We start from the raw sequence: 12,696 nt of genomic DNA on the forward strand, positions 1-12,696 counted from the left end.
CGAAAAAATATATATTTTTTGTATATATATATATATATATATATATATATATATTCATTTTTATGTTATATACAAAAAATATATATTTTTCGGCTATTATCTTAAGAGGAGCTAAACAGTATCATTTTCCCTATTTTTGCTCATTGAAAAATGTTGTGATGCCCAATCATTAATAACTAAGAGCTGTCTTTTTTAATTAAATTATTCTTGTTTGGTTTTATTGTTGTGAAGTGAATATACCTGTCATTAGGGGTGTTCATAAAAATCCGAAAAATTGAATCAAACCGAAAATCGAGCCAAACCGACCAAAAAAACCGATATATTTTAGGTTTGGTTTTGAATTTTAAAAACCGATCAAATTTGATTTGGTTTTGGTTTTGGTTTTAATTAAAAAATAACCGAACCAACCCGACTATAGAGTAGTTATTTAAATTTATTATTACACATATATATGTATATTTTTATATAAAGTTTCTAAAATTTTAAGGTACATATTAGGCATTTGTATTTTTAGTCTAGTCCTTTGCTATTATAATAATCTAATTCTTTGCTTTTACATTCTAGTTTGATTTCTTTTGCTATGTAAAATAATTTATTTCATGTTAAAAATAATCAATTTTTAATTGAGTACTTAAAGTATTCATCACTATTTAATTCAATTATCATCAATATATCTTGGTAAATGATAGATTTCTCAAAGTGCAATTGGTTTGATAGTGTTACGTTGAAAATGTAGTCGCCGGAATATATGTTTGGTAGTGTATGTCTCATATTTAAGAAAAAACGATAAATAACCGAAAAAATCGAAAAAACCGACAAAAGCCGAATCGATAAAAGACGACTTTATTGGTTTGGTTTGGTTTGATTCTAATATTTTAAGAACTGACTTAATTGGTTTGATTTCTTTTTAGGGAAAAATCGATCCAAACCGCACTGTGAACACCCCAACATGTCACGGTGATGGGTCCAAGTGATAATATAGCCAAAGATGTGTGTCCTTTAATTCTATTTTTTTTTTTTGCTACGTTGGCTATTGAGTTTAATTTTCGTACAAAACAAATCTGTCACAAGACATCAAACAGGGATTTTAAAAATGTCAACCAACTTTCTTTGTTCATTTCCTTGTAAAAAAATATAATCACTTGTTAGCCAAATGTTTGTTTTGAGCAAAGGGAGATATCTATTTGATTGACTTGAAAGTGTATGCTCTACTCAGAATAATATTGAGAAATCCAACTTGGACAATTTTCAATTATTATATTTCACCAATTGTTTCATCAATAATATTAGATAGATGAATCATAAAAGAATACAAGCCAGTAGTCAGTATAGAGTCATGTCAATTGTAGTTCCAAAACAGCAGAAGAAGTTAAGGACTTGATGATGTTGCAAAGAAGGTGAGGTTAACTTTTATATACTTATAATGTAGTGAATTTTTCAACTTATTATGTCACTTAAAAAATTATTACATCTAATTTATTCATAATAAATAAAATAACTACAGTACTCTCTCTAATCATTCCTACACCTCAAAATGCAGCAATTTATCTCCTTCAAAATTGAAATGATTTGGCATTCAGGAAATTACTCAGAATGGATCTTTTTATAATCATCGTTTATGTTTTGATATAGTTAACAAAGTTTTGGTAAAATAGCTTTGCACCAGAATTTTAAAGTTTGCTGTCACGATTTGAATTACGCTGCCCAGAATTTTTAGTTTTGGCAGCCTGCTTCAAAATTCTGGCATAGTACTTTAAAATTTTGACAAAAGGGCTATTTTTTAAAAACTTATCTCAACAGCGTCAAAATATAAATTGTCACGACCCAATTTTCCCTCCTTGTGATATCGTGACGGCACCTATTCTCTACAACTAGGTAAGCCTAACACTTTGCGGAATAATGAAATAAAAATATAAATTTAACCAACTATTCAAAAATACACAACAATCCCCAAAAACCCGGAACATCGTGAAATCACAAACTACAGAAGGAAAAGTCTAGTGTCTCTATACATCAGAATCTAACAAGGAAGATACAGAAAATAATGGACATCAGAAAGAGTAGAAGGGGACTCCGAGGTCTGCGGACGCGGCAAATATACATTGAAGTCTCCAAAGTTGTCCCGGCTCACTGATAGTACGGTTGATAAGGTGCACCTAGATCTGCACACAAAAAATATGTGCAGAGAGTAGCATGAGTACACCACAATGGTACCCAGTAAGTGCCAAGCCTAACCTCAATCGAGTAGTGACGAGGTCAGGTCAAGACTCTACTGTAGTAAATATAATAAATTAAACAGTAAAAGATATAAGTAAAATTTACGGCAACACAGTTAAAGAAATTCTCAAAAATTTAACAGTTAAAGGAGTCCTTGGCTCAGAACAAAGTAAACACACTGGGGAATCTCCCGCAATACGTCCGTAGTCTCAAAGTAAATATGCAGTGCTGGGGGATCTCCCGAAATACGTCCGTAGTCCCAAAGTAAATATGCAGTGCAAGAGGATCTCCCGGAATACGTCTGTAATCCCAAAGTAAATATGTAGTGCTGGGGGATCTCCCGGAATACGTCTGCAGTCCCAATTTAAATATGCAATGCAAGATAAAATGGCAGGTATGGCCTTGAATTACACAGTTTACACTAATCACGGATAAGGAAAATAGGGATTTAACTAAGCATGGCGCACAGAATATCAATTAAGCAGTTAAAATACGTAAGCATGCTTTTTTAGTCTAAACTAAATAATTAAACATATTAGTGCAATTCAATAAGAGAAACCATTTATGATTTAAAAAGGATAAACGGGATTATTTTTGCAATAACAGCCCGTGTACTACTCGTCACCTCACGTACACGGTACCCACACACCAATAATATCAAAATATCATAAGAGAAAAGTCCCCAACACAAGGTTAGGCAAGCCACTTACCTCGAACCAAGCTCACTCAATCGGTCACAATGCCTTTCCCACGAATATCCGGCTCCGAATGGCCCAAATATAGCTAAAAGCAATTACATATCGTAAATACAACCATAATAGACTCATCTAATTAATGAAATTAATATTTTAACAAAAATTCCGAAATTAACTCAAAAATCGTCCGTGGGGCCCACGTCTCGAAATCGGATAAAAATCACAAAATACGAACACTCATTCACTCACGAGTTTACTCGTACCAAAATTGCTCAAATCCGATACCAAAATCTCGATCAAAACCCCAAAATTCGGCCTAATAACTTTTCTCAAGTTTTCACCCAAAATCTGAAATTTAACGATGAATTCAAGCATAGATTAGTGGAATATAACCATAAAGAAGTTAAGAATCATTACCCAATCGATATCTCTGAAAATTCATCATGAACGCGGGATCTCCATCGTGAATACGAAGCACGAAATCTCGCCTGCCTCCAGTTCTTCTTCGCGAATGCGAGAACCATGTCGCGAACGCGGAGCTTCGAGGTTCCACACCTTCGCGAACGCGAGAGCAACATCGCGGACGTGAAGAGTAATTCAGCTGCCCTTCCGAGATACCTTACGCGAACGCGAGGACTCCCTCGCGAACGCGATGAAGAAAATGCCTTCAACAGGACACCAGAAATCTACTATCTTCCAAAGTCCAAAAGTGATCCGTTAAGCATCCGAAACTCACCCGAGGCCCCCGGGACCTCGACCAAACATACCAACCAATCCTACAACACCATACGAACTTAGTCGAGCTCTCAAATCACATCAAACAATGCTAAAATCATGAATCACCCTCCAATTCAAACTTAAAGAACTTAAAACTTCAAAATTCTACAACCGATGCTGAAACCTATCAAATCATGTTCGATTGACCTCAAATTTTGCGCACAAGTCATATCAACATTAGGGACCTACTCTAACTTCCGGAATCGGAAAACGATCCCAATATCATAAATTTCACTACTGGCCCAAAATTTCAAAAATTCGACTTTCGCCATTTCAAGCCTAAATGAAGTACGGACCTCCAAAACACAATCTGGACATGCCCCTAAATCCAAATTCACCTAACGGATCTAACGGAACCGATGGAATTCAATACCGGTGTTGTCTTCACACAGTTTCGATCCTAAGGCTTAAGCTCTCATTTAGGGACTAAGTGTCCCAAAACACTACGAAACTCAAAATCAATCATCCCGACAAGTCACAATAGCATAAATAGATATGGGGAAAATAGTTAATAGGGGCTCGGGGCTCTAACTCTTAAAACGACCGGCCGGGTCGTTACATTCTCCCCCTCTTAAAACAATCGTTCGTCCTCGAACGAGTATAAAGACATACCTGAAACTATGAAAAGATGAGGGTACTGGCTGCGCATATCCTTCTCGGTCTCCCAAGTCGCCTCTTCGATCGGCTGACCTCTCCACTGGACCTTTACTGAAGCAATATTCTTTGACATGAGCTTTCTGACCTACTTGTCCAAAATGACTACTGGCTCCTCAACATAAGATAGATCCTTGTCCAACTAGACTGAGCTGAAATCCAATACATGAATCGGATTACCGTGATACTTCCGGAGCATAGACACGTGGAATACCGGGTGAACTCCTACTAGGTCGGGAGGCAAAGCAAGCTCATAAGCAACCTCCCCAACTCTCCGCAATATCTCAAAAGGACCAATGAACCTCGGGCTTAGCTTGCCCTTCTTCCCGAACCTCATGACGCTCTTCATAGGCGATACCCGAAGCAAGACCCGCTCACCAACCATAAATGCCAAGTCACGAACCTTCCGATCCGCATAAATCTTCTGCCTGGACTGGGCTGTGCGAAGTCTCTCCTGAACCACCTTCACCTTATCCAGGGCATCCTGGACCAAATCGGTACCCAACAATCGGGCCTCCTCAAACCATCCCACTGGGGACCGGCACCGCCTACCATACAAAGCCTCATACGGTGCCATCTAAATGATGGAATGGTAACTGTTGTTGTAAGCGAACTCTGCAAGTGGCAAGTATTGGTCCCATGACCCTCCGAACTCCATCACATAGGCATGGAGCATATCCTCAAAAATCTGAATCGTGCGCTCGGACTGACCGTCCGTCTGAGGGTGAAAGGTTGTGCTCAACTCCACCCTAGTACCCAACTCCTGTTGTACGGCTCTCCAAAATTGTGATGTGAATTGTGTACCTCTGTCTGAAATGATGGATATTGGAATACCATGAAGGCGGACAATCTCTCTGATATAAATCTTAGCCAACCTCTCAGAAGAATAAGTGGTCAACACTGGAATAAAATGAGCTGACTTGGTCAGCCGATCCACGATCACCCAAATAGCATCGAACCTTCTCAAAGTCCGTGGAAGTCCAACTACAAAGTCCATGGTGATCCGCTCCCACTTCCACTCTAGGATCTCTAACCTCTTAAGTAATCCACCCGGCCTCTGGTGCTCATATTTGACCTGCTGACAGTTGAGACACTTGGCCACAAACCCAACTATATCTTTCTTCATCCTCCACCACCAGTAGTGCTGCCTCAAATCCTAGTACATCTTCGCGGCACCGGGATGAATGGAGTACCGCGAACTGTGGGCCTCCTCGAGAATCAACTCTCGAAGCCCATCAACATTGGGCACACAGATCCGGCCCTGCATCCTCATCACACCATCATCACTAATAGTCACATCTCTTGAATCACCTCGCCGAACCCTGTCCTGAAGAACAAGAAGATGAGGATCATTATACTGGCGCTCCCTGATACGGTCATAAAGAGAAGACTGAGTAACCACACAAGCTAATACCCGGCTAGGCTCTGAAATATCCAATCTCACGAACTGACTGGCTAAGGCCTGAACATCCAATGCTAAGGGCCTCTCAGCTGCCGGAAGATACGGCAAACTCCCCAAACTCTCTGCCCGGTGACTCAAAGCGTCGGCCACTATATTGGCCTTCCCCGGGTGGTATAATATAGTGATATCATAGTCTTTAAGTAGCTCCAACCACCTACGCGGACGCAAATTAAGGTCCTTCTGCCTGAGCAAGTGCTGCAAACTCCGGTGATCAGTGTAAATCTCACAGGGAACATCGTACAAATAATGACGCCAGATATTTAGGGCGTGAACAATAGCTGCTAACTCGAGATCATGAACCGGATAATTCTTCTCATGCACCTTCAACTGCCTAAACGCGTAGGCAATCACCCTACCGTCCTGCATCAATACCACTCCTAGGCCAGTCCTCGAGGCATCACAGTAGACAGTGTAGGAACCCAAACCTGTAGGCAATACTAATACTGGGGCTGTAGTCAAAGCTGTCTTGAGCTTATGAAAGTTCTCCTCACACTCCTCGGTCCACCTGGACGGAGCACCCTTCTGGGTCAATCTGGTCATAGGTGCCGTAATAGATGAAAATCCCTCTACAAAGCGACGGTAATACCCCGCCAAACCAAGAAAACTCTGGATCTCCGTAGTTGAGGACGGCCTGGGCCAACTCTGCACTGCTTCAATCTTCTTCGGATCCACCTGGATCCCCTCACTTGATACTATATGACCCAAGAATGCCACTGGGTCTAACCAAAACTCACACTTTGAAAATTTTGCATACAACTTCTTTTCTCTCAAGGTCTGAAGTGCAGTCCTCAGGTGTTGCTCATGATCTTCCCGAGATCGGGAATATACCAGGATGTCATCAATAAACACAATGACAAAGGAATCAAGATAAGGCTGGAACACACTGTGCATCAAATGCATAAAGGCTGCTAGGGCATTGGTCAGTCCAAATGACATGACAAGAAATTCATAGTGACCATATCTGGTCCTGAAAGCAGTCTTCGGGATGTCCGGCTCCCGAATCATCAACTGATGATAGCCAGAACGCAAGTCAATCTTGGAAAACACCCTAGCACCTTGTAACTGCTCAAATAAATCATCGATGCGAGGCAAAGGATACATGTTCTTCACTGTAACTTTGTTCAACTGCCGATAATCAATACACATATGCATAGAACCATCCTTCTTCTTCACAAATAAGACCGGAGCACCCCAAGGTGATACACTGGGCCTGATGAAACCCTTATCAAGCAACTCCTACAACTGCTCCTTTAACTCCTTCAACTCAGGAGAAGCCATACGGTAGGGAGGAATAGAAATGGGCTGAGTGTACGGCAACAAATCAATGCCGAAATCAATATCTCTATCGGGCGGTATACCCGGAAGATCAACTGGAAACACATCAGGGAAGTCCCTCACTATTGGAACTAACTCGATCGTAGGGGTATCAATACTAACATCTCTCACATGGGCCAAATACACATCACACCCCTTCTCAACCATTCGCTGAGCCTTAAGAAATGAAATGACCCTACGGGGAGTATACTCTAAGGTACCTCTCCACTCTAATCTCGGCAATACTGGCATAGCCAGCATCACGATCTAAGCGTGACAATCAAGAATAGCATAATGGGGGGACAACCAGTCCATGCCCAAGATAACATCAAAATCTACCATACTGACTAATAACAAATCGGCTCTGGTCTCAAAACCACTAAGAGCAATCAAACACGATCGATATACACGGTCTACAATGAGAGAATCTCCCATGGGAGTAGATACATAAACAGGGAAACTCAAAGAATCTCGAGATATCCCCAAACGTGGAGCAAAATAAGAAGACACATATGAATACATAGAGCCTGGGTCAAATAATATTGATGCATCCCTATGATAGAAAGGGACGATACCTATGATGACTGAATCTGAAGCAATGGCCTCTGAACAGGCTGGAAGGGCATAGTACCTGCCCTGGCCTCCCCCTCTAGGGCGACCTCGACCTCCCCGACCTCCACCTCGAGCTGGCTGAGGAGGTGGGGTGGCAGCTGGTGCTGGAAGAATGGTCGTAGGACCCGGTGGAGCACGTGGAGGCTGATAAGTCTGTGGAGGTGCACCCCTCCTGGATCTGGCGCAATCTCTAACCAGGTGACGAGTGTCACCACACTCAAAACAACCTCTCGGACTGGCCGGTAATAGCACCTCGAGTAGAAGGCATACTGGATACTGGCAGTGCATAATAGGGCTCCTAAGGTCTAGGAGGAGCTGGAACACCGCTGGCTACTGGAAGAGCTGAATGAACAGGGCGACTCACAAAACCCCTACCATAGTGTGCTGCTGGCGCACGAGCTCCTGAATAATGACCAGTCTCTCGAGACCTCTTGGCCTCTCTCTCCTCTCTGTCCCGGGCAAACATGCCCTCCACTCTCCTGGCAATGCTCACTGCCTACTGATAAGTGATGTCCATCTCCAACTCCCTGGCCATACTGGTCCGAATACTGGGGTGGAGTCCCTTAATGAAGCGACGAACCCTCTCTCTGACTGTAGCAACCAGAGACGGTGCATGGCGAGCTAGCTCACTGAAACGGATCGCATACTCCGACACAGTCATAGCACCCTGACGCAACTGCTCAAACTCTGCGCACCAAGCATCCATGAGGCTCTAGGGAACATACTCACGCAAGAACATCTCTGAAAACAGAGTCCAAGTGAGTGAGGATGCCTCGTCCGGACTACTCAGCTCATAGGCATGCCACCACTGATATTCCTCTCCCCTCAGCTAGAAAGCGGTGAAAGAAACCCCACTCGTCTCCACAATGCCCATAGTGCGGAGAATACGATAATACTCCTCAAGAAAACCCAAAGCATCATATGAAGCTAGTCCGCTGAAAGTAGGTGGGTGGTACTTCTTGTACCTCTCAAGTGTGAGCTGCTCTGCCTCAAAAGTTGTTGCCCTAACATTGGGCAGAGCTGGAGCTACCGGCTGCATTGGTACAACCTCTGGAACCTAGTCAACCTGAACCCACTGCTCTGAAGTACCAGCGACGGGAGTCTGTACTCCTCCCCCGGCCTGAGATGTGGCAGGAGCAAGTAGAATCAATCCAGCCTGAGCTAAGGTACTAAACATGATCAAAAACTGGGCTAGAGTCTCCTGGAGGGCTGGTGCAGCAACAGGTATCTCAGGTGTCTACCCTCCAGCTTGAGCTACTGGGGGCTCTTCTGTAGCGGCTCGTGTGGGTGCTCTGGCGGCACCACGTGGACGTCCTCGGCCTCTACCCCGGCCCCGGCCCCGGCCCCGGCCTCTCACGGCTCTAGCAGGGGGCGCGAGTGCCTGTCATCAGATCCGCTTGTACGTGTCCTCACCATCTGTGAGAGAATAGAATACAGAAGTTTAAAATCTTTGAAGTCAACAATTTTCGCACGACAAGGAATCAAAGTTGTGAAATTTTACTAACAGTTCCATAGCCTCCCGAAGATAAGTACAAACATCTCCGTACCGATCCGCGAGACCCTAATAAACTGGTTTGTGACTCACGACTAGGGGTGGCAAGTGGGTCGGGCCCAGTCCTAAGTGGGCTTCGCGGGCCCGGTCCTAAGTGGGCCAGTCCTATGCGATCCGGTCCTAAATGGTCCCGGGCTTCGCGGGCTTATTGTTGGAACCGGCTCGGGACCGGGACCACGAACCAACGGTCCCGGGTTAAGTGGGCTGGTCCCGGGCCTAAACGGGCCCAACAGAAACTTTGTATTTTTAATTTTTTTTTATAGAAGTTAGAGAAAAAAAATAGTAATAAAGATATATAAGCTATATTCGATTTATATACTATATATAAATCTTAAAATATATATATATACTATATTATATATATACATAGTATACATCTTAAAATATACTATATATACATCTTAAGATATACTATATATACATCTTAAGATATACTATATATATATAGTATAGTATAGTAGATCTTAAGATATATATACATCTTAAGATATATAAGCTATATATATATATAGTAAGATGTATATATAGTATATCTTAAGATGTATACTATCGAATATGACTTATAAACTATGTATATATATTATAGTATCCAAGCTTTTGATAAAGTATTATACTACAATAATGATAGACACAAACATACTTGGTTTATAAAAGTATGTGCAAAGATATTTGCAGCAACTGTTCCTAATTGATTTCTAAACTGGTGGTCATACCACGGTCCAACAATAAAGATTTTACCAAATCCATTCCTCATGTTATACAAAGAATGGATAAAAATTTCTCCTTTTATTAACGATTTATATCACGCAGATCATATCTGCTACCCAGAAAAAATTAACCAAATATATTTCTTTCTGGAATTTTCTATTCCTTGGATACACAAATGGAATCCGGAAGTCGGATTCACTGAAGAACAAGTCCCCTGCTTATACAGAACTTTTTACAATAATTTTTGGGACAAGTTAATGAAGAAAGATCCCAAAACAAAGACCTTATATGGTCAAGAGCTCTTGGATTCAATCGAGATAAAAATCCAAGAATATTCCAGCAAACCTCAGAAAGAGGTAATTGATGACAGTTCGGTAAGACATATTGCCAGAAGAATCTCCTTTCAAGAAGGAGATAAAACAGAAATGATTAACAGTTACTTGGAAGAAGTTAAAAGAAATTTACTGTCTTCCATTAATCAATATGAAAAGTCAGATACGTCAATGCAAAGTGAAACAAGCAACGATGATATTGCTGAAGATTCTCAGCCTATTGAAGCAGAAAGAATATTATCTGAAGAAGAATTACGTGATACAGAAGAATTCATCCGCAAAATAAAAAAAGCGGAAAAAAGACCAGCACAGTGAAACAGCTGGACCCCACAGCAACAGTGAAGCCGCCGGCCCCCACTCAAACAGTAGATACACTGTTCATCAACAGTAAATACACGGTTCATCAACAGTAGATACACTGTTCCAAACAGTAGAAACACTGTAACAGGGACCTATGGGACCCATTTTTTACTGTTCATAGATTCCTTTTCTTTTTTTATTTATAGAATTCATTCGTTCATTCTTCAGAGGCAGAACTCGAGACTCTCTCTCTCTAGAACTCTCTCTCTCTCTCTCTCTCTAAGTTGTAAGTAAAGAGTTAGTTTAGTAGTTTGCTCATTGTAACAGAAGAACAAGTAAATAAAAGTTTTCAGCTCTTCATCTTCAGGGCCTTGCTTCTTGGCCACAAGGTACATACTTCTGTCTTTATTAATTAGTATTTCTTCTAGTCTCTCCTCTCTGGCCGTGACGATGTCTGGCTAAGAGACTTCATATCTATGTTGAGTATCTAACTTCTCTCCTATATACACCATGAAAGCGACGACATCTATTAAAATATAAATGAGTTTTATATATAGAGTTTTGACTTGGTGTCAAGATGGTTGGTACAGTCTGATATAACACTGCTCTTATTGGCTTTGCCTTAGTGGCTTCGTCTAGCCAGCCGTGAACCTCAGCCCGATAAAGGAGTTAAAAGGGCATCTTCTTTCACGGTTAGAACTGCTAGACACATGGGCTCAATAAAAGTATGTATTATATTATGACAGACCTCTTGCTTGAGTAAAGGTTTTTAACCTTCCATACAGTCATTAAACTATATATAAAAATTCAAGTATATTTCAATTCTTATATCCTTACTGATTGTGCGGATTACCGCCAGTCTTTAAATATAAGGATACTGAATTAGCTAGATTAAGAATTCTCAAATATGTTAAAATAGAAATCTTTAACTGGTGAAAACCTTCCAGGCATATAAAAGCCAGATGTGAGGTGTGAAACAAGTCCAGTTCCCGGTCAAACGGTGATTTCTGTTTTAATTTAATTGATAAGGCATGGCGGATTACCGCCCGCCACTTGATCCTGTTGAAATAGTATCAGAGCCTATGTACTTTCATGGTATATATAAGATAGATATGAAATATTCGACATAGATATGTTTCTGAAATATGAATTTAGGAGAAACTAGTATGAAAAATACTAGATTGGAAGAGGTAGATATACCTCAAAACCTTGATTTGTTAAACAAATGGACTATTCCTAAAGTCCCTATTAAAACAATCTATGATTATGGATGGTTTGATAAACTCTCTTCTAAACAATTTGTTAAAACAACTGAGCAATCTTTAGCTTTGAATTCGTCTGAACAGACTATTCGTTTGTTAAACAAGTATGATGTAGATGTTTATAAACACCAGTATAATTATTTGCATATTGGTATGGTTCAAATTGCTTTTAAGCCTTTAACCCTTAAAGGGTTACCAGAGACATTTTTGGCTGCTCTCAGAGATGCCAGAAATTTGAATTTTAGACAGTCTCTGATGGGTTCTATTGAATCTACTGTCGCCTATGGCCCAGTATATTTTAATACTCAACCCAATTTGCAATTATCTTTATCTGATGTTAATATACTTGATGCATTAACATTAAATGTGAAAACGCATGGTTATAATTATGCGCCTGGTTCTGAACTGATATGTTTATCATATAGAATATATTTTAAATTACTATCTACGTTAAACCCCAGATGTAAATTATATGATACATCTGATCAGACTATTCTAGTGGAAACGAATTTTGCAAAGTCTAAGGTCACCACGAGAAGACCTATTAAGTGGGAAGAAATTAATTTTCCAACCACATGGACTTTGGATTCGGTTATATCCCTCAGTCAGATAATTGATGTTGTCAGTAATACTGAGTATTCTCATATTACTCAAAATCCGGATGGTAGGATTTGCATTCAGTTTGACGATAATAGTTTCACTTATAATAGACAGTCATTTTCTAACAATAGACTATTGCCTACTATTAGTTCTAATTATAATAGACATTCCTTTACTAGTCGTAGACTGTTGCCTGATATTCAACACATTT

Source organism: Nicotiana tomentosiformis, chromosome 11, assembly GCF_000390325.3.
Source record: "Nicotiana tomentosiformis chromosome 11, ASM39032v3, whole genome shotgun sequence".
Lineage (NCBI taxonomy): Eukaryota > Viridiplantae > Streptophyta > Magnoliopsida > Solanales > Solanaceae > Nicotiana > Nicotiana tomentosiformis.